Source organism: Ascaphus truei, chromosome 7 (genome assembly GCF_040206685.1).
Source record: "Ascaphus truei isolate aAscTru1 chromosome 7, aAscTru1.hap1, whole genome shotgun sequence".
In the NCBI taxonomy this organism is placed as follows: Eukaryota; Metazoa; Chordata; class Amphibia; order Anura; family Ascaphidae; genus Ascaphus; species Ascaphus truei.
In genome coordinates this window covers 66641476-66664164 of record NC_134489.1, presented here as the reverse complement: position 1 = coordinate 66664164, position 22689 = coordinate 66641476, and the positions used below count along the sequence as shown (strand labels likewise).

At 40.7% G+C, this 22689-nt stretch overlaps 1 protein-coding gene and 1 long non-coding RNA gene across 5 annotated transcripts in view; one reads left to right on the top strand and one right to left on the bottom strand.

Annotated features, from left to right (window-relative positions):
• LOC142499490 (uncharacterized) overlaps positions 1–21179 on the top strand; it is a 45057-nt gene extending 23878 nt beyond the window's left edge. Inside the window, exons 2-3 of the long non-coding RNA XR_012802688.1 lie at positions 14886–15008; positions 19745–21179. This is a non-coding gene — a long non-coding RNA (uncharacterized LOC142499490). The remainder of the gene's footprint in view (positions 1–14885; positions 15009–19744) is intronic.
• PDE1A (phosphodiesterase 1A) overlaps positions 1–22689 on the bottom strand; it is a 363587-nt gene that overhangs the window by 150917 nt on the left and 189981 nt on the right. The gene's annotated exons all lie outside the window — the stretch shown is intronic.

Sequence of the window (22689 nt, the reverse complement as noted above, 5' to 3'; positions counted from 1 at the left end):
ATCTGCAGTAAGTTCGGGTTTCCCAGACATCCCTTACCAAATACCTACTTCAGAGACCAGTACAGTTATGATTAACCCCCGTGTACTGTCTGAGTTCTCCTCCTCTTTAAGCTTAGGGTTAAAGGCATACAGTAGTCTGTATGTCTCTCCTGGGGTTCATATTGTGTTCCCAGGAATGTTTGCGGACGCACGGTTTTCTCCCAAAAGTGACGCTTTTTCATATAGATCAGTAAAAAGCTTGCATACTGTTTCCCTTTTCGCTGAATTGTGTCTTACTAGTTTTGAGACTCTGAGAGGTAATGATTCTCCTTCTGATTCTGAGGCTCTTTCTATAAGGGGTATCCTGTCTGGGGGCTCTCCTGATTTCTTTCTCCAGGCTAATCCTTTGGGGATCAGCATATCTGCGGTCACTCCCTTAGTACTGTCTGAGGACACCATGCACATATTACAAGTCCTGGGGTTTAAATCTGAGCTTTTTAGCTGTCCTGCCTTTGCTGAAACCCAGTCCCTCAGTACTGTGTCTAAATATGTCCCAGCAAACATGGGGTTACTCGGGGGGGAGATTAAAGCTCCTGTCTTAAAGGGTATTTTTTCTCACATGTCCAGCAAATTTAGAATCTCAGTAAGTGTTTCTATGTCACTTATCAATACATCTGATTTTTTCCCTAATCAAACCCAGATACCCTCACTATCAGTTAGGAGTCCTGTGATCAGAGATTTTGCACTAGAAAACACACCAATTCATGTTTTTGTCAGGTTAGGTACCCCTGTGGTTAGGGCCATTGCAGTTTTAGAGAAGACTCTTTGTACTCCTAAGGTGCATGTCATTAAGAGTTTTCATAGTTCATACTTGCTGCTTGTTGATTCTCAGGGCCCTGTCACTGAGGTACAGACTTCAGCTTCTGATGTTAGCTTCCCTCCCACCACTACCCTGGCTCTGCCTTTTTCTCAAGCTACTGATTTGAAGATCCCAAGGACTATTCCTGATTCACTGACAATATTATCTCCCAATGAAGATTTCCCAGTATTGGAGAACTCTACTGTTGTTTGCTTCTCTGCTCCTGCTAAACCATGGTTTTGTCCCTCGGAATTTTCGGTTGCCCCTGTTATTTCCTCTCAGTTGGAAATACTCTGTACGTATCCCAAGATTTCGGTCCCTATGCCTGGTTTACTGCTTGCCTTGTCACCTTCCATACCAATACCGGGAGATGCTTCTAACCAGCCTATACCCTTACTAACCATTACCTGGGAGCCTTCTAGAGGAAAAAGTCCTCGCAAATTCCAACATGCAGTGGTCAGCCAAGACTTTTTCTGTTACAAAGTTTCTCCTGGTGTATTCGATCAACTATCAGGGCCGCGGATCCTAGATTCAGGTTTCTTTATTAAGGACTGGGCTTTCAGTGGGGGTTCTTCTACCGTTTTTGCTCTGGAACTCTCTGGTTCTTCACAGCCCTGGATTTCCAAGACATTTTGCGAGGCAAGCCATGTACCAAGGATGTTTCCTCCATCAATCTTATATCCTAGAACTGTACTCACCAAAGAACTGCTCGTTTACGGATGCCCTTTCTACCTAAAGAATTTTAGGAACAACTCAATGTCCCCAAGGCCCATGGATGGTCCTGTCTGGCCAAAGTTCTCACCGGGGGGTGGGGGTACACTAAGGACTAATCATGAGTCTCTGGAGTACGACTCTAGCCCCAATCCTAGACGGTTCAGCAACAATTCCCGGGCCTCCAACTCTATGAGTGCTCATGTTCGCCCGGAGGTCTCGCGTGAAGGGGGGGGTACTGTAAGGAATCCGCTCCACGGTTTACTGGTTACCTTACCTTGCAGACCGGTGCAGTTCTGGAACAGCTTTCCTGAGGTTTGCTGCAGCCTGGATTCACGCAAAGCAATACACACTCCCTCTGGTATCTACTGCAGCTGTGCAGCCTTTCATTGCAAACTATACTTGCATTCACTCATTAGGGGCAGTACCTTCACACCCCCGCCGGGGATTTGCCCGCTGGCCTTTAAGTATTGCTTGCCCATAATGCTCCTTGCCGAGCATAGTCCTTACTGGATGTCAACTGTTTTGCCACAAGCTCTCGCTTGTTCCCCTTTGCTGATACCAGGTCACGCCCTGCGTCCTTCAGCTTCCTTCAAGCCGTTTGTTCTCCAATGCTGATTCCAGGTTACGTCCTGCATCCTTCAGCTCCCTTCAAGCCGCTTGTTCCCCTGTGCTGAAGCAGAGATTCGTTCCTGCGTCCTTCAGCCTCCTGGATTCCTGCACTAAGTAGTGGTTTCGTCCCTGCGTTCTGCAGTCTCCTGGATTCCTGCACTGAAGCGGAGGTTTCCCTGTATCTACAGCTTCCTGGTTCCTGGGGCCTACTCTTTCCCTAATATAGAGAGGCCGTGTCCTGGTTCCTGCGCTGAAACAGTGGATTCCCTTGCCCGCTCAGGACTTTTGCGCTGTAGCACTGGTGCACCCGTGCAGCAAGACGGTGTGCTATTCTGGTCTGCCTACCATCTCCTGTGACCAGCACCATGGGCCATGGTCGTCGCTCGCGCAAAGGCCAACCCCGCGCTCCTAAACTGAAGCGGGTTTCTCCTATCTCCTTATTGCCGAACTCTTGCATGGACAATGTTTATCCTGACGTCTCCTGTTCTGACCCTGGCTTGTACAACGACGACGCTGTCTTCTCCAATCCTGATCCTGCGACATATGACTACGAACTGCGCAATCCGGATCAGCCTGCGCGGTCTCAGGTCGGTGCTTTTACAACCCCACCTCAGCCTCGCGGTCCGACCCTGGTTTGTGGCGAGCAGAACCCTGACAGCAGTCTACCGTCCGAGCCCTGCAGAGAAGCCGCACCACAATACTGTGAGGTGCACTCCGAGAGGGAGAAACCTGCAGAGGTGATTTAACTTTATTCCAAATGTAACATATATTTGAACTTTTTTAACTTGAACTATATTTCCCCGTATAACACCAAAAATCAACTTACAAAGCCCTATGAAAAACACAAACTACATACAAAATCACCTTTAAATTAAAAATACAAAGCAGGCCACCAAAATGTGTCAGCTCATAACAATGAAAATGGACCCTTGTTAATAATTAAAATATACTAATATAAAGTAAATATACTTTGGAACAACCCAAGGATTGCATGTTTTGAAGCACGATATTGTCCAGCACTTTTATATAATTAAATAGCTCTGAAATGTTATCTGTCTGAGTAGGAGGCTTTACTGTTATTATCTGTAAAACAGATCCTACAAAAATAGAATCTATATTGTGTATTATTTTCCCCAGCAGGCACATTGCTCTTTCCAAAATGAGAAATGCCATCAGTTCCTGATAAAATGATTTAGGAGTATTAAATGAGCATATGTTTAATGAACGTGGCTTCTAGTTTAGTACTATTGATATTGGCTTTCATCAATCAGACAAAAAAAACCGCTGATGTATTTTAATGTTTAATTTAGTATCCACAGTGAGGAAAGAGTGATTTCATTGTGATAATAAAGGTTCAAAACTTGGGATTACTGAATGTGTACATATTATACACAATTGAAATCTAATATATCATGAAATTCTTCACAGCAAATAAATAAGAGATAAAGAGAAATATTTACTTGAATGGGCTGTAAGATGTTCTCCAGCACCGCAATGTGTCTTATGGCAGAAGACAGCTTAGTAAATATGGACTCAAATGCTTGATGAAATCAATATATATGGGGGAGGATGTCCATATCTCCTATATACGGTTCTCAGGGTTAACTAAAAAGCACAGGATGTTTTCTGCTGGCCCTACCTCCTTTGATGATCTAAACCTTCCCCAGTGTCAGAGGAGGCATATAGTATGCCTCCATTGTGCAGTTAATTCTTGAAGACCCTACAGCTGCATCAAAGGTGGTAAGGACCAGAGACCTGGGGTTTCACTTTTGAGGGGTCAGATGGGGTGACCTGAACCTAAATCAATGTTTGGTTTATTTCTGCCTCATTTGGACCCAGACTTCAACGCTGCCCATCCTAATTATAAATGGAGTTACTTTTTTTTACACATTTGTAATACACATGTACTGTATATGTTTTCTTTTTTAAGGTTACCCGATGTACACCCCTTGCCAAAGTAACTGGTTAAAGCTATTAAAAAGTACTAAATCCACATGTATAATCAAAAACTCTATGAAGTCTCCAATTGGCAAAACCATTAGAGCAGGGGGGCGCAAACTTTTTTCCCTGCGCCCCCCTGCCGGCTGTCCCCTCACTCCCGCGCCCCCCCTCCCAACCCCAACTTACCCGCGCTCCTGCGTAATGACGTCACATTGCCATAGCAACGTGACGTCACATGACCTCGCAGCGTCATTTTGACGCCGCGTTGCCATGGCGACACAGGGAGGAAGCCGCCGGAGCCATGGTAAGTTAGGTTTACAGAGGCCCTGCAGCTCCCCCGGCACTTAATTTAAGTGCCTTCGGGAAGCGCGCGGGGCCTCTGTAAACCCCGCGCCCCCCGTCGGCAGTGTCGCGCCCCCCCTGGGGGTCGCGCCCCACAGTTTGCGCACCGCTGCATTAGAGAACCTCTCGACGCCCCTGTGTAGGCTGTCATCCCATGTCCTTACTGCAGCGAGATGTGTAATAGCAAGGAGATGGAAAAAAGAGGAGGCCCCCCCGACCCTACAAAATTTAATAAATAAAGTAAATGAGGTGAGAATTATGGAAAAGTTGACTGTTTTCTTAAATCACAACACCAGATCCTAAAATAAGGATTGGGAACATTGGCATGATGGGTAACCCGGTAAAAAGAGCAGTCGCTCTTATTGTTCTAATCCTAATGCAGCCCTACAGACTAGGGATTGTTGTTTGAGAATATGCTCTTCTTCCCGTAGTTATTTATACATAACCAAGACATTACCACAAGATGATGGAGATTGACCCCTCCACTAACCCCACCCTTCTTTCTTTTGTATCCCTCTCCTAAATGTTTATTTAATTTGTGTAATAAAATATTAGTACAAAAAAAAAAAAACACGGCGCAGTCTATATCCATTGAAAGTAATGGAGACAATAATCACATGTGCATAACTCACCACTGTCAACAAATTTGTACTGTAAAAAGCAGCACAGTCGAAGCGACTGTGAATAATTACATTTGTTGTGTTTCAGGCTGATTTTGTCCAGTAGGGACAATTTTTGGATCGAAGCGTTAGCTGGTATGAACCAGCTTGCACTGCTCAAAATCCCTTTTCCTGGTGTGCAATTCTTCTATAGATCCATTTAGACTTTAGGCATTGAAGGGGTTTGTTAAGTTGCATCATATTTATCTTGCATTGATTGAAGGGATTTGTTTATATTCGATTTGATTCATATTTTTTAAAAAGGTATCTAAACATCAGGGACAAACATGTAACATAGCATGCAGTCATATCGGACTTGAATATACAGTATATAACCTTGCATATGTAGCCATGGTGGGGCCAGCTACCTTTCTGCCTTCCCTGTCATGTAAGTTCTAGTAAGATCCAGACAGTGACGGGCTATCCTGTGGGGGTGTCCCCCCTCCTGCAGACTCTGTGAGCGGCAGAAGTGGAGATGACCTTGGAGTCTGGCTGTCCAATAAGGATGCAGATTCTGTGCCCTCCCCTTTTGCACCGAAGAGGAAATGTCCTAAATTATAGAGATGAACCCAGCCCTCACAGGGTGGAGTTCAGGCATTCCCCCTTCCCCTTCAAGGGATGAGGATATAAGCCAAGTCTCCTCCCGGCTGGAAGGAAGACATGTGTTCAGTCCCTCATGGGCTGGGTGCATTCCACTACTCTAGTGAGGCCTCATCATTACCAGCAGGTAATGTACAATCCAGGAGCTTGGAAGCTATCCTGACAACTGATTGCAATCGCTGTAAGAACATCATGCAGTGGCTGCAAAATAAAAACCATCCCTATTTATATATCTGACTGAGTCACAATCTATTAGACAGATTTATGGGGATAAAAGACTGTCAACGTGGGGATTGTCTTCTTTCTACTGGAGCCCACTATGGCTGGAGGCGCTGGCACTAAGAAAGAACATCCAGGATCACTGTGAGCCTGTCATGTTTCCCCATGTCATCGCGGAACACTCGGCATCTCCTGAGCCATACAGGTACCGAGCACCAGAGGGGGCCTGGAGGGGGGGAGGAAGGGGGAGGGTGGGGAGGAGGGGGAGGGAGGGAGCAGTGGAACACATAATAGAATAATGGACACTTATTTGGATTGAATATGGCATTGGTACTAGAGAGATATGTGAAGGTATGCATCAGATTGTGTCTAAACTATTTTCTTTATCCTTCCTATTTTTGTTGTTATTTTAGGTTTGAGACTTATAAGTCTAATATTCCAGAATAATATTATAGCATCAAAATTCACAATTGTGTATCAATGAAAAATGCTTGTTTTGTTATATTGCACCATTTTATGCTTGTGTTTGGTAATTTCCAAAATTGCATTGATATCTCATACCCACTGTAATAAGAGTAATACATAGGATGTAATCTAGTAATTCACCAACAATTTTGACATCAATTTTCAATTGGGTCTTGGAAGATAAAGCGTTAAGCATTTAGAAAGAAAATGTCATTGGAAATTGTGACAAACTTGTACGTAGAGCAGGTCAGGAAGGAAGATACACAAAAAGGTACGTTTAATTCATACTGACATTCTTGAATGACAGTATGTATATAGTTACTTATTCAACATGTCATCTGAAAATGAGTTTAACAACATTTCTACAGCCCTCAATATGTATCTCAACCAAATATTCCAGGTAGAAACGTCAGTTTGATAGCTATCAAATAGCATCTAAACGACCATGTGTGTGCATTAAAAAATATCACAACATACAACAAATCTATACTTTTCTCCAGGAACAACATAGCTATTACAGCTTTAAACTACAGTACATTGGGAGCAATAGTTTCAAGCTTGATTTCAACAATAACAAAAAAAAACACATTTCAAAATAGTGTTTGTAATTGAATCCTAAGCCTAGAGCATCTGGTACCTTCTTAATAAGATGCCATAACTATATACATTAGATAATTGAATACATACTGTATAACTGTTTATCCAACTAAGTGGATTATGTACAGTATAGAGAGTGCAATATGTTAAAAGATCAATTTCTCACCTAAAATCATAGACAACATAGGTTGGTATGTCAGTATTTATGTGCTTACATTTGGCACACATTTTCTTATTCTGTGTGGTGTGTGTGATGTTCATACATATGAAAGCATTAAGAGTTTTTAGCGTCTACTTGCATTTATTGTTTATGTCAAAAAAGTTCATAGATATTTTTGACTCAGAAAAGTGGCACATAGGTTATGCATATCTTTGCATTTGTGCGCCACAGACAACATCCAAACACCACCTCTAACGCCATCCACCTGGGTCATTTTGATCTCAGTGGAAAAAAACGTAGACATAGATGCTGCACAAGATGTGTCGCTGCTGATCTGCTCTTCTCGCTCTACCACATGCTCTCTTGACCCCATTCCCTCCCATCTAAAACCTCTTGCTCCTACTATAATCCCCACACATTTTCAACTTCTCTCTCTACTCTGGTACCTTTCCCTCTTCCTTCAAACATGCAACAATAATACCATTACTCAAAAACATTAAGCTTGACCCTATCTGTCTTTCTAACTATTGACCTGTCTCCCTCCTGCCTTTTGCCTCTAAACTCATTGAACGTCTTGTATTCTCTCGCTTGCTTCATTTTCTCAACACCTATTCTCTCCTAGACCCTCTACAATCTGGCTGCCACACTGCTTACTCCACTGAAACAGCCCTCACTAAAATAACTAATGACCTCCATGCTGCTAAAGACATTGGTCAATACATTGCTCATATTACTCAACCTCTCTGCAGCATTTGATACTGTGGACCACCCTCTTCTCCTTCACATTCTCCATACTCTTGGTATTCATAATAACGTTCTATCCTGGATCTCCTCTTACATCATACATTCAGTGTCTCTTATGTCCCCCTCTATCAATCTCTCTGTGGGGTTACGCCAGGACTCTGTCCTGGGATCCCTTCTCTTTCTTTTTACACACTCTTTCTAGGTAACCTAATCACATCTCTTGGGTTCAAATATTACCTCTGTGCTAATGACACACAAATTTACTTTTCAACCCCTGACCTTACACCTGCTGTATAGACTAAAGTTTCTGAATGTCTCTCAGCTATATCATCCTGGATGGCCCTCCACCGACTTAAACTTAACATGGCAAAAACTGAGTTCCTCATACTTCCTCCCAAACCTGGTCCTATTTCCTCCTTCCACATTACTGTTGGAAGTACTATCATTTACCCAGTAGCCCAAGCACGCTGCCTAGGGGTCACACTCAACTCCTCTCTCACATTCTCTTCTGACATTTTCCTCCATAATATTACCAAGATACACCCTTTCCTCTGTTACTCGACTGCAAAAACTCTGACACAGACCCTCATTCTCCCTTCTCGCTTACTGTAACCTCCTCCTGACTGGTCTTCCTGTCTCTCATCTGTCTCCCCTACATTCTATCCTAAAAGCTGATGCCAGAATCCCTCTACTATTTCCAAAATCTGTCTCAGCGTCTCCCCTGCTGAAATCCCTCTCCTGGCTTCCTATCAAATTCCGTATCACACACTCAATTCTCCTCCTCACTTTTAAAGCTTTACACTCTTCTGCTCCTCCTTACATCTCAGCCCTAATTTCTCGCTATATATCATCCCGACTCTTGCGTTCTGCTCGAGGATGTCTTCTCTCTACCCCTTTTGTATCTAAAGCCCTCTCCTGCCTTAAACCTTTCTCACGGACTGCCCCACACCTCTGGAATGCCCTTCCCTTCAATATCCGACTAGCAACCTCTATATCCACATTTAAGACCCACCTCAAAACACACCTGCTTAAGGAAGCATATGAGTAGCTCCGTGGCTGATAATTAACACCTCATACATTAACCATGGTCCCTTGCAGATGCACTTACCAGAACGCCCTCCTACGGTCTCTGTACGTTCTTCCTACCAACAAATTAGATTGTAAGCTCTTCGGAGCAGGGACTCCTTTTCCTAAATGTTGCTTTTATGTCTGAAACACTTCTCCCCTTCATGTGTTATTTATATTATTTGTTATTTATATGATTGTCACGTATATTACTGCTTTGAAGCGCTATGTACATTAATGGCGCTATATACATAAAGGCATACAGTACAAGACATCAAAAGGATCTTTATACATGGGCACATAAGGATGCATACATTTGTTACTCTTCTGTGCGTCACATTTACAACAACATTTATTTTAGGAACGCTTTATACATACGCACAGTAGGCTCCATATTTGGCTATGATTTAACTTATATTCCCCACACCTCCTTATAACTCCCCTGTACTCTTTTTTTTCTAAGCTCCCTATTGATGTAGCTCTTTATCCTTTTCTACCTCTTCCAATAATGTAAATATTTGTAATGTTCTCTTGGAGTTTCTCTTTTTTTTTAAATGGGTTTCAGAGCCTAGTTTCCTAACTGAGGCCTTCATCAAGGGAAAAATAGGGATTCAAGTGATCCCTAAACCCCATTTATTTCACTGGATTAATGACTCTTCCAGGATTACAACAACAAAAATTCTTTCTTTTTCAAATATTTGGAATGAAAGTGATTATTAGATTTAGATGCTTATCATTACCCATGTTTGTTACTTACAATAGCGAAAAGGGCCTTACTGGCAAAAATAAGTGTTTTCAGACTTTCTTAACTGCCTGTTGATATATTTTTTAATAATAACATTTTCTATGCTCTGTTCGTGGCTGGAATACCATCCATTTGGCATGAATTGGTTACAATTGTTGGAATGATTGCTACACTATTAACTACACGTTGGCCTTGAGAGCCAGCAATAACCATGCTACTGTAGACTGTTTTGCCCCTGGATTCGGGAAGCTGCAATAACGTTATTAAGGCAATAAATGTCAGTTAATGCAGGATCATGGACCTGGTGCAATAAACAGCACTGGGGCTTAGTGAATCTCCCTCTATGACCCTTATTCACTATGCTGTGATGCTTCTTCTGCGTGTGTGGAAAGTTTCTATGCTCATTTGAGATGATTTGGACTCAGAGGCTTCCTTAACATGGAGAAGCAGCTTCAGAACATATTGAAAAGTGGCTTTAAACCTTTATTCATTACGCTGTGAAGCTGTTTCCTGATGTTAAAGAAGATTTGAAGAACATTCGTTTGAATAGTTCCTCTCAAGCACTGAGAAATGTCCTCACAGTATATTAAATAGAAGCCCTTTGGCTCAAGAGAGATTTATACTGTGATGTAGTGTACAGTATGGTCTCCATCTTTCAAACCTCCTTTCCTTCAAGAAGCATGGATAACAAATAAAATCTATTGACATTATTTTTTATGTTTTTGATATTTTGTGAACTTGCAAGTTTGGCACCATACACTAAATTCCACCCATAATGTCAGATAAAAAGAAAATCAAGAGAGGAAAGAGCATCAAAAGCTTATAAGATACAGTAACCAACTGCTACCGCTGTTTTCATATATTATTAATAATAATAATAATAATATGAACTGTTATAAAGTACATTTCAGAATTAGAAAATGTGCGAAGCTGCCGGCAGTTTGCGTAGGCGCGTGAAAAGTTTCTAGTCAGAATTAACTTTTCGGAAAATTATGAGTTCATGTTTGAAGGAATTTGAAGTTTTTGTGACTGTTTGCTCTAAAAGACTTTCTTCTTTACAAACATTTCGTAAATATCATTTATTAGGGATAGGCAGGTTCACAAACTTCAGACTGAACCTTGAAATCACAGCGAAATTTGAGTTCACAGAAAGCAGAACTCTTCGGAGCTGCGGCTGGAAAAGCAAAAGGTTGTGGAGATGCCGCAACATCACTGTTGGGGTCCCCGACTCTGGCTCAGATACTCACCACACAGAGATAATCCTCCAGCGCCAGAGCAGCCATTGTCGTGGTCACGCAGTTTGCCCTGGTACCGGAGACAATAAGTCCTGCTACATCTGTAAATCTTGAACTACGTGTAGTCTCATCCTCAGATTTTTTTAAATGTTTTTTCATTTATTTATTTTTTAATAAATTGGGCGCAATTTTCATCTATCGAAGATTTCTAAAAAATCTCAAAGTTAGAACAATATGCAATTGTTTTTCCCCCCAACATGTCCTGTTTATTTTGAGTTTTTCCCATATTTTTAAAACAAAAATAGACATTACATTTTTTTTAATCAACTCCAGAGCGCCCTCCCTTAATAATTATCTTGTTCAATAATGAAAGATACAGTATATGAATTCAATAATTGAGACAAAGTAGCTATTACAATTCATACATATTTATTGACTAGTCACTACACCGAAATCTCGGCTTCTGAGTTTCTCTAACTGACATTTAGATGTTAATTTATGTTTTTAGAAGCTTTAAGTATGTTAAAAAAATCTATAGAAGTAGCATACTAGCAGTAAGAAAGTTGATAGATAGATAATTCTCAAACATTTTAATAGCTTAATGTAATTTTAGCAGCTCTAACCACTGGCTATGGCTAGTACATTTTTGTGGGGATATTAGAAAAATGAGTATCTCAGATTTGGTGCTTCCACTACAAGCTTTCCCCCTTCCAATATCAAGCTATAGACAATTGTGGCACTTTTAAGTTATAAATAAAGTACACAATGCTGTGCAACAAAACAAAAAAACAGACTATTAAAAAAAAGGAAATAAAAATAAAACCATCTCAATTGGATTATATTTACTCGAAAAAAAGCAAACAATTTTGAATTCTCCTTCTTTCGGCTAGCGATTTTGTATCCTTAGATGTTCCTTGTTATTTTACACCCAGTAATTATGTCCCAATATACTGTATACTGTATACACATGTTATTTAGATTTTCTTATTTTCATAGTCAGTTTTGTTTATTTTCTTTGGAGTGTTGCCCACTTTTTTTTTACAGATTGTTTTAGTGTTTATTACTAGCCTGCTAGTGGGGTTCAAGCCCCTGGTCACCCTGTACACCCTACATTCCTGCTACTAAAAAGGTTAGTTCCCTTTTGTATTTTTTTTGCCACTTTTCAGTCATAATTTAATACCTGGAGAAGTAACACAGAATTACCTCATGGTGTAATTACAGCAGGAAACACATAGAAATGAAATAATAATAATTAAACAAAGAAATGCTTTACAGAATCAATTCTTATTATGTATATATAGCAAAGGTTAAAAAAACACTTATGAGCACATACAAATGGCTTTGATAGTTCAATAAACCAGCATTTCCCAATAGTGACCCAACATACAATGCTTCCACTGCAGCCAAGGTTTCTTGGTAACGATGACATGCAAATAAGCACTCACAGTGTGTAACTTTTTGCTTCTTAACATGGATCCAAATAGGCTTATTCCTGTAATTTTATACAGCTATTATAGCAAAGTTAGGTTTAAAGAAGTACATGATCAGCAAACCTACTCACAGACAGTTGTTTCGATGTTCTGGGTCTCATCAGTATGAGGATGGCTACTAAACTTGCATTGTGAAGGTGGTAGTGGCATCAAACCAGGTACACAAAGTAATGGTGAGTAAAGAAGTGACAAAAACCCTCCACCATACTCCACAGAATAATTTCACTTCCTCCCAGAACAGTCCCTGCTCATTTCCTTAAGCCTCTCTTAGCTTCCATCATATTTCAGATCACCTACAAAGTTCTTCTCCTCACCTTTAAGAGCTCTCCACTCAACTGCTCCTCCTCCCTACATATGAGCACCACTCTCTCATTATGCCCCTGCTCATCTCCTGTGCTCTGCCCAGAACTGCCTCCTTTCCACCCCTTCCACCTATACTGCACGCTCTCTCATACATACATACATACATGGCAGATTTTATAAAATAGTAAACAGCAGAGAGCCAACATAAAAAAAAATCAGTGTTAATAATACAAAACCACTACAAATAGACTTAAATTGTGGATTAACATGTAGCAAAAAGTAGTAATGTATCATCTGCTTGAAGATTAAATGTGTTTAAAGTATCATATTTATCATGTTCTACAAGTTGTGTAACATTTAAATGCTCTGTTGATCATTAAAAGTATCATTATACCTATAGCACCCTGCTCATACAGTCACAAAGGCTTTAGATATAGTACTACGGTATATGTACAACATGTTGATATTGCATCAAGCAAATTCCAGAACCGGGAGACACGTTATGGTTCTAGTGCTACAAGTTGTCTTATGGGGTAAAAACCCGGAAGGTGTCTAATGGAATAGTACTGCTTAGTAAATATGGGCCATAATGCTCATGTCTCATTTTCTGTCTTCTGGCCTGCTGATAGACAAGCATTGCTAGTAAAGTGAGAAGAAAACCAATTACAACAGGGGTTCTAATGTCCAGTCCACAAGACCCCCCAACAGGTGAGGTTTTAAGGATATTCCTGCTTCAGCACAGGTGGCTCAATCAGTGTCTCAGTCAAATACCAAGCCACTGATTGAACCACCTGTGCTTAAGCAGGGATATCCTGAAAACCTCACCTGTTGGGCCGTCTTGAGGACTGGAGTCGAGAACCCCTGCATTACAAGTATCTTAATACAAACACTTCAAATACACTATGGATAAAATACAGTAACATGTAAAATAACAAAGTGACTACAGTATATAAGCAACAGACCACTGTAATGTTCCCCAGCCCTTTAGTGAAAGAGTAAATAGGAAAAACCATGAAAAGTTGATGAGGCCACCAGGTACTCACGTGGCCTAATTGTATGAGGGTAGAAAAAAAGCTATAGAAAAAGTCTATGGAGACAGCCAGCCTGTACATATAGGGTTAAATCCAGGGTTTACAACCATATTGTAAGATGGTGTTGTTGCCACCAGTGATGGTAACCAGGTGTGGAGAACTGATAATGGATAGGTAGCGATCACTTGCAATTATAAGGTGCTGCTAATGACCAGCTACAAAACCAACTTTTATGACCATCTGGGTAGAAAACTTAAGTGAACTAAAGAGTAAAAACAGCTGCAGTAGGCAGACATTTTTAAAACAATGTGACGGTATGTGAGTGCTAAGGTGCCAAATAGGTAATTGGGAAAAATTGGAATGATTTCTTATGACAACCTCATACTGCACCGACACACTTTATTCGAGCAAATACCCAGTATGTACCTGGCAGATACCTGGAATGCGCCGCTCCTCACCTCTGACAAGCCCCGTTGCGTTTGCCTTCCCAGCCTGGGTTCATGCCTGGCTGACGGGCGGCTAATCTGTTAAATGATAATGATTAGGATTTAATAGGCTGCAATGCTTCGCGTGTCTACCAGATGGCATAAATTCATGAATTGTAATGCAGTATATATATATATACTGTGCAGTATTGCAGCCAGCGGGAATAAAATGCTTCAATCCCTGCTTGGAAAATACCTCAATGCACTCGGGCAGAAAACAGTCACAAACCTCAATACACCCGGGTATACCCGAATTCGTGGGACTAGCCGAGCTCGAATAAAGTGTGTCGCCAGTGTAGGTGCAAAAAATGGGATGATTGCTAACCTTATAGGGGCAGAAAGGCAATCAACCTAGTCAAACCTATGTAGAGGTAAATATTGCCTGTATTAGTATACACAACAGTATACTGTATGATTGTGTTACTGACTGAGTGAGGTACAGAGTCTGCCCAAGGTAGTAAGTAATAATAAAATAACTTAATCAGGACACAAAATACTGATAAATGTATCACTCTTACAGTGGCATGGCTATTAAGTATTAACTTGTTATGTCATTTAGTCAAGTTTAATACAAAAGTAAAAAGGATTATACGTACGCTATAACTGTATATAGTGAGACTGATACTTTTCGATTCGTTCCTAGAATGAAATTGTCACATCAGGTGGTGCCTGAGGAGTTCAGGGAGAACATTTCACCCAAAAACCTCCTGCACTCAGTCCTCTCACTGGCACATCCATCAGTGGTGACTTCCGACACAGAACAGAGGTAAGCTTGGAATTTAGGATAAAAAGTTAAAATTTTATTTGCGAAAAAGCAAATAGATGATACTGCAGACGTGGAAAAAGTTTTGTGGCCAGACAAGACAAATACTCTACTTTTTGGTCTAAATACGAAGCATTACATCTGGCGCAAGCCCAACACTGCACATCACCCAATCAATACCATCCCAACTGTCAAGCATGGTTGTAGCAACATCGTGTTATGGGGATACAGTACTTCTATTTAGCAGGGACAGGGAAGCTTCTCAGGATAGAGGGGAGAATGGATGGTGCAAAGTACAGATGAATCCTTGAGGAAATCCTGTCTGAGTCAGCCAAGACTGAAACTGGGGAGCAAATTCAAATTTCAGCAGGACAATCACCCAAAGCACACAGCAAAGCCAAACTGAATGTGTTGAACAAGAAGAGAATTAATGTTCTTAAGTGGCCCAGTTAAAGTTGGGACTTGAATCCAATCGAACATTTATGGCAAGACTTGAAGATTGCAGTCATCGACGATCCCCAACAAAATATCATAACTGGATACATTTTCCCGTGAAAAACTGGCAAAAAATGTCCCATTCTACTGTGCTATGCAATTAGTCCAATACAAAAAGACTCATACCATAGCAGTAGTTGTTGCAAAATCTGCGTCTACCAAGTATAGACTTAAGGGGCTGAATACTTAGGCAACCAACCTGTATCTTTCACTCATTTACCCCCCTTTGCTGACATTTAGCCTCCTCCTCATATAACAGTGTTCAGTTTAACAACTATAGCTTTGTAGCTTTGAATAAAAATTGTTAGTTTGAAAAAAAATGTGCATACTGTACATTATTTGTAATTCAACAACTTTTGACATTATTGGTAGGGGTGAATTCTTCTGCAAGCATGTGTATTTGTCTGTGTGCTTGTGTGTGTGATTATATATATATATATATATATATATATATATACAGCTCAACCCCATTATAGCGTGATCCGCTACAAGGCGGATCCGCTACAAGGCGAATCCGCATATAACGCGGTATGAGCGTGGCTCCTGGTTAAAAAAACTTAGCATCTTAATTCCTATGGAAGCAGTGAGGATGTACTTAGTTTTTCACACATGGCTTCTCCATTTTGGTTTTATTTTTGTTAAATAAATCATGACACTGTGTAATATGTCATGTGTTGTTGTTCCTCTGAGGTTGTATTTACCTAATTTTTAGACCTGCTAAGGAACAGATGATTGTTATTATGTCCTGATATGTAAAACTATAGAATTCAACAAGGGTGTATAAATAAAGCTATTCTATCATTGTTAGGCTACCAATAAATACTATAAATACATAATACAAATAGATAATTTACTCATTGATCTGTAATGATCAATTTCTATTACTTAGTAGAACTGGTTACATTATGCAACTGGGATCCAGGTCTGATTAAATACACTTGTTAGTTACAGGACAGAAGACCCAGGTATATTACTTGCATTATGGCCACATGGATAAGGCAGAGAGTACATACTCTGTGATGCAGAAACCGTGGGAATGTTATGTAACATTTTTCAAATACAACAAAGATTTAGTCCTCCTAAATGTGAATCCATTGTGAGAAAATGTGTAGGGCTCTCATTTGTTTGGGGACCTTTAAACTGTAGTCCGGGGAATGGAAAAGGGGAACAATTCACCTTTCCATCCAAAATGCATAGAAGTTACTTTTAGATTTGTAAACCAGAATATACATAGATTGACGCAGATATTTCCTCAGTAATTGAAGGCATACAGTACCTAATACTCTGCACTTGTCAACACTTTGAGATTAATTAAATGAAAACAATCACTTGACTGTTATCTGCCTAATATAGGTGGGAACATTTTATTTTGTTATTTCAATAAAGTACATTTATAAAAAAAACACCAAAAAGGGTCAGGAACGAAGTAAGAATGTAACTTGGACATATACAGAATTTAAGGCATTTCAAGCTTACAATTTGTCAGAATTACAGGATGTTAGGGTTGCCAAAGAACTCAAGTCTGGAGAACAGGTTGAAACAGTCCAGTTTTTGATGGTTCTCTTTTCTCAATAGAAATGACATATGTGAAAGCCTTTCTCATCGTTCTATTATAAAGGTACCACATCTTCACAAACTCTAGCAGGAAATACTGTAAGTTTAAATCATTTACTTTTATAATTATTCTGCACTCTGGCATCAGGTTTCTATTCTCAGACAAGGTCCAATGTCACAGTTAAAGCAATGAAGAAAACAAAATGAACCTTCTGCGTAAAAGTCTTGCCTAATAAACTTAGAGAAAACAAATAACAAGTCTCCAAACATATATACAGTCCAACAAACTCTAATAAACATGGACACATCTGTTGCCAACAATGCTTAGGGTTAACATGCGCACACTGACGTAATCCCCAACTATGAATCATCACGAACATTAAACGTGTAGACATCAGTTCCATGTCATTAAATTGAATCTACAGTAATTCAAAGGATATCTATTTCAAATGAGGGAACCCTGTAATGTTACTTCCTCAAGTAGATTATTAAATGAGAATATTGTAAACTATGGACTTCTTTAAAATAGCATTTCCTATTTGGAATCCTCCCCTCCCCCCACCCTCTTGTAAATGAAAAAGTTGCTTTGGGAATTTTTTTTTTACTATGAGCCATGGTTCTTAACATCATTTAATATAACACTAAAGGGAAAAGAATTGAGACAATAATTATGTACAGAATTTGTATCCAGTCGATCTAAATACTGTATAATCATTTTTCTTTTGTTGAGGACTGTCTAGTTGTGCAACTACAACTCCTACAACTTAAAGAGGAACACATATACAAATAGTATTTTATGCAAAAGGTAGAACTACAGTAAACCACTCCTGAGCAGGGTCTACCAAAAACAGGGGCACCACACTAGGCTGGATGTTGGGGAAATAGATTTGTATGTCTGTCGGGCTGAAAAAAATATCATGGTTGAAGGACCCGAGCTTACTTAATCTATTTTGTGAGATGCACTAAGTCTGCAATTCCCTGCCGTGTGTGTTAATGATGACCTGTTTTGCTTAGTCTCTTTGTCCAAACCTACAGTAGCTATATATTGGTGACACAAGTAATCCTCTAGGCATTCTTCTACGGTACTCATACTTCCTGGCATCCCCAATACTGGCCATGGCCAGTCAAGTGAGCTGACATCTGAATACATTGGTAATCCCAACAGTATTGTTATAAGTATCCCGTTATTAATACACATACTGTAACAAACGCCTTTAACATAGTGACAAACAACTTGGCAAAGAGCGTGATCTTTCTAATTAGTGAATGTCATCAAATTTGCTTTGACATATTTTTAGCGTTTATTTCTTAAATGTAGCATTTTCATAATATTCCCTAAACCTCTACATTCACATTTTTGCCAATTTCACTAAAGAAATTGAGAGCAAACCAGCAAAAAGTAACAGCATAACAATTAGAAAAGCAAAAATGACTAAATATGGGTTCTGCATACCAAAATAACACTGGCTAAGGTGAGTAGAGTCACAAAAGAAAGTGTCCAAGGTCACGATAGTCCCCTTAATACGCACTCATGGTGAAATCGCAAACGTATAATTAAGGATAATGTATGTACAGAGAAAGCTGAAGTGTACCACTCAACCGCATACTCAAGGAAAATAATGGTGGTTGGATGTCTGAGCTGTTAAAAGCAAAAATAAATTTTAAATCATTATCCATAACAACGCCGAAACACAAAGTGAAAGTATGTAACTGTGAATATAAAATTGGAATAAAATAAGTCCACAGGTAGGGAAGGTGTATTGGAGATAATCTATAAGTAGGGAAAACAATATATTATATTGAATGGCAAAGCAAATGTGTCAAACAAAATGCAGGTAAGAATACCAACAAATACAGGTACAAATACAATACTAAATGACCACAGTCGTCTGGTGTAGATCCTCGATGGCTTAAAGTGGGTTAAATGTAACAATACAAGAAGCAAGTGCATAACAGATATACAGCGTGGCTGCAGTATATGCATTAACAACATACAGCGATGTGCCAATACATCATACACACATTATATCATCATATCCCTAGTTGCCAGTGTAGAAACAGACACACTATTTATCAGTCAGAGCATACTGTATACAGTATCATTACCTGACTGGAAAACAGATTCAATATACAACCGTATGTCATGCCGGGACTGGAACGGTACACTCCTCCAAACGCCGCCCCACTCGTGGACGCCACAGATGTGATGTCACCAGGCCCCGACACATGTTTCGTGTGATGTATCACACTTCTTCAGGGGTCGGGAGTAACATACTGAATGCATCCATACGCCAATTATACCCTAAGGTAGGGGAGGATTCTGCAACAAACAGTGTTACCCTAGCAGAATTATATGTGTTTTAGATTCCCTGTAGGAATTAGGCTATTTGGGTCTGAATTAAAGAAGCTAATATAAATATCAGAATGTCAGTGACTTCAACCTCTTATAAGACGAGCGAGCAAGATTTTGCCATGTAGTCAGTTGTTGGCCGCTCTGATAGCTCCAAGTTGCTATATACTGTAGTATCACACCTTGAAACAGTTTTATTTGGCAAATATATAATTTCAAAATGCAAATTCCTGACTTAGTGAAGCAATGTTCTTCATATTAGAGAGAAAATAAGTTTACAGTTCTGAACACTTTTAGACCTGCCCTCGATATTACTCACACTGTTTTTCTTTTACTACAGAGATCATAAAGCTAAGAGCAGACCTTTAAAAATGAAGTCATAGTGAAGACTGGGGCCAGGCAATTTGATTCTGCATTGGTTTTCATCCAAACCCACATGATGTTAATGGAAACACACCAGCTTTTAAATCAGTGCAAGAAGAGAGACATGGAAGTGCTCATCCTGTACAGCTGGGAATGAGAAAGAAGCAGCCCATTCTTCTTGGGAAAAGGAATGTATCTACACACCTTCCCCAATAGAAGCAGGAGAGCCCACGGAGTGATGGACTTGGGAAAGACGGGTGATTCCTCTATAGTTGCCCTAAAGTTACAGAATGATACTAACTATTCGCCTTGAAAAAGCCCCTCGCGAAATGCGCGCGTCGGCTCCTAGCATACACGTGCACGCGCAGATCAGTACTGCCTCCGCATGATTCTCTGAGACCGCGAGTTGATGCGGTAGTCTGTGAGTGCAGTTTTATACAGGACATAAGTGCCCCGACGGTCACTCTTAGCCTCCTTAAGGTGTTTATAGGGATAGTGCTCCGTTATATAAGTACTGAGGAACCTTACCTGCAGCAATACTACAGCTGCCTTGCCGTGTTTGGTGTGCTGCACAGCATCTGTGAGGTTCTATCCTTCAGCTTATACCAATACCCAGCCCTCTGTTTTATGTGTGAGATACCAGCCTGCCCCCTAGTATCAGTGTCTCCCCGATTGGGATACTGACCTCCTTCACGACCTTAGTCAGGATACTTACCTCTGACTTTAGCCACGCAGGTTAATATAGGTCAACACACCCCTGGAGTACAGCACCCAGAGGGTTACCTCAGGTCATTCTGACACTGATAGGGGCATACAGATATCTAAAGAGGAGCATAGCTGATTGAATATTACCACTACTGATATACATAGTGTATTTGTTTTATATGTCTATCAGTTGGGTCACACCTACCACTAAGTACAAGAATATATTTTATCCTTGTGACCTGCAATCTGAGTACTTACCCGGACACACCTGGAATAATCACCCACCACACAGGTCCGCATCAGGAACACTATGTTGACTTATTACCAGTGGTTTATTAAAATTATCTGGCACACACTATCAATTTTGATCCAGAGCCAATATGGGTCTTTATTTAGGATCAACTCACCTTCAGTACGTCGTTCGATCAATATTTTATACATGTTGTTATAATAAAGATGTTTTTAATTCATTTACTTATCCCCAGAGTGTGAACCTGAGTGCTACATTGGGTTCTTTCCCTCCCATATCTACTACAGTGTTTACACCCAAAGCACCGTTCACATCATTATTTCACTGCGGCCGCAGCAGGGGTTCCCCTACTATTTCTAAAGTTACAGCTTCAAGTTTTGTTTTGGTAAAATGCATTAAGTTTTTTCTCACTTAAAAGTTGCAAAACCCACCTTAATAAAGGTAAAGTTAAACATTTTATTAGCTTGCATTAATTCTGGAATATACCACAATATAGCTCTGAAAGAATACACATATAAATGCATATACAAACATATAATTATAACACATACAATAGAAATAGTGGGGAGTGAGAGAGAGGGGAGCGGTGAGAGAGAGGGATGGGATGAGTGAGACGGGGGTTGAATGAGAGAGAAAGGGACTGAGTGACAGAGGGCGGAGGCTGAGTGGCAGGGGGGAGTAAGAGAGGGGGTGAATGAGAAAGAGGGGAGTGAGTTAAAGAGGGGAGGGAGAGGATGAGGGAGAGGGGGTGAATGAGAGAGAGGGAGTGAGAGAGAGGGGGAAGTTGAATGAGATAGGGGGCTAGTGAGGGAGGGATGAGTGAGATGGTGTAATGAGAGAGAGGGGGTGAGTGAGAGAGGGTCACTGAGTGAGAAAGGGGGTCTGTAAGAGGGGGGATAAGAAGGGGAGTCAGAGTGACAGAGAGGGGAGTGAGTGAAAGAGAGGGGGTGAGTGATAGATGAGAAAGAGTTGGTGTGAGAGGCAGGGTGAGTGAAAGAGTGGGTGAGTGAGAGAAATGGGGATGAAAAAGAGAGTGGGAGAATGAAAGAAGAGGGAAAGAGTGAGAGAGGTGGGAGGAGAAAGTGGGTGATAGAGGGAGAGTGAGACGGAGGGGGCCAAGTGAGAGAGAGGGCAGTGAGTGAGAGAGAAACGTGAAAAAGGGAGGGAAGAGAGGGGCAGTAAGCAATAGAAAGCCATAGGGGCTTGTGTGACAGAGAGGCGGGGGACTCGCAGGACTGCCAGTGGTGGGAGCAGACTCCTCCCCTGCTGCTCAAGAACCCAAGTGGAGACTCTAGTCCCGAGCCCTGGTAAAGCTTTCAGCTGCTCTGTCTGTGCTCTGCCCATAACGGTGTCCTTTTCCCCGATTTCACCACTACTGCTCTCTCTCACCTTAAACCTTTTTCCCTCACTGCCCCTTACCTGTGAAAGTCCCTCATATTCGGTGTATATACGCCAAGCACCTTCTCTCCCCACCTTTAAGTCAAGCCTTAAAACTCACCTGATCGCGACGGCCCTTTCCCAGAAATGTTAGAGGAGGAGGCCTCTGTCCTTTTATCACACCTGGAAAACTACCACTCTAGGGCATGACGTAGTCACTATGCCATGGGGCTCCTGGTGTGCCAGACCCCATGATGTGGTGGCTACGTCCCGGGGCACCCAAAGGGTTAAATGTTTTCATGCTATCCAGCATTTTCTGGCACATGCACAGTTCTTCAATTGTAATGTTATATAGATATATTCAAATTATACCATACAGAAGAATGAAATGCCCGTAATACATGGAATGCTAGTAATCATTACTGATCTATACCAGTTTTGAAGACAAAAATGGGTATTCACATGTAAACTATGTTCAGTGTTTGCTTTTAAATAAAACCTGAATAATTCAGTACAAAATCAATATTCAACAAAACACCTCCTTACTGGTGAGAATGTGTATCTTTCAACAAACACAACAAAATCCATAT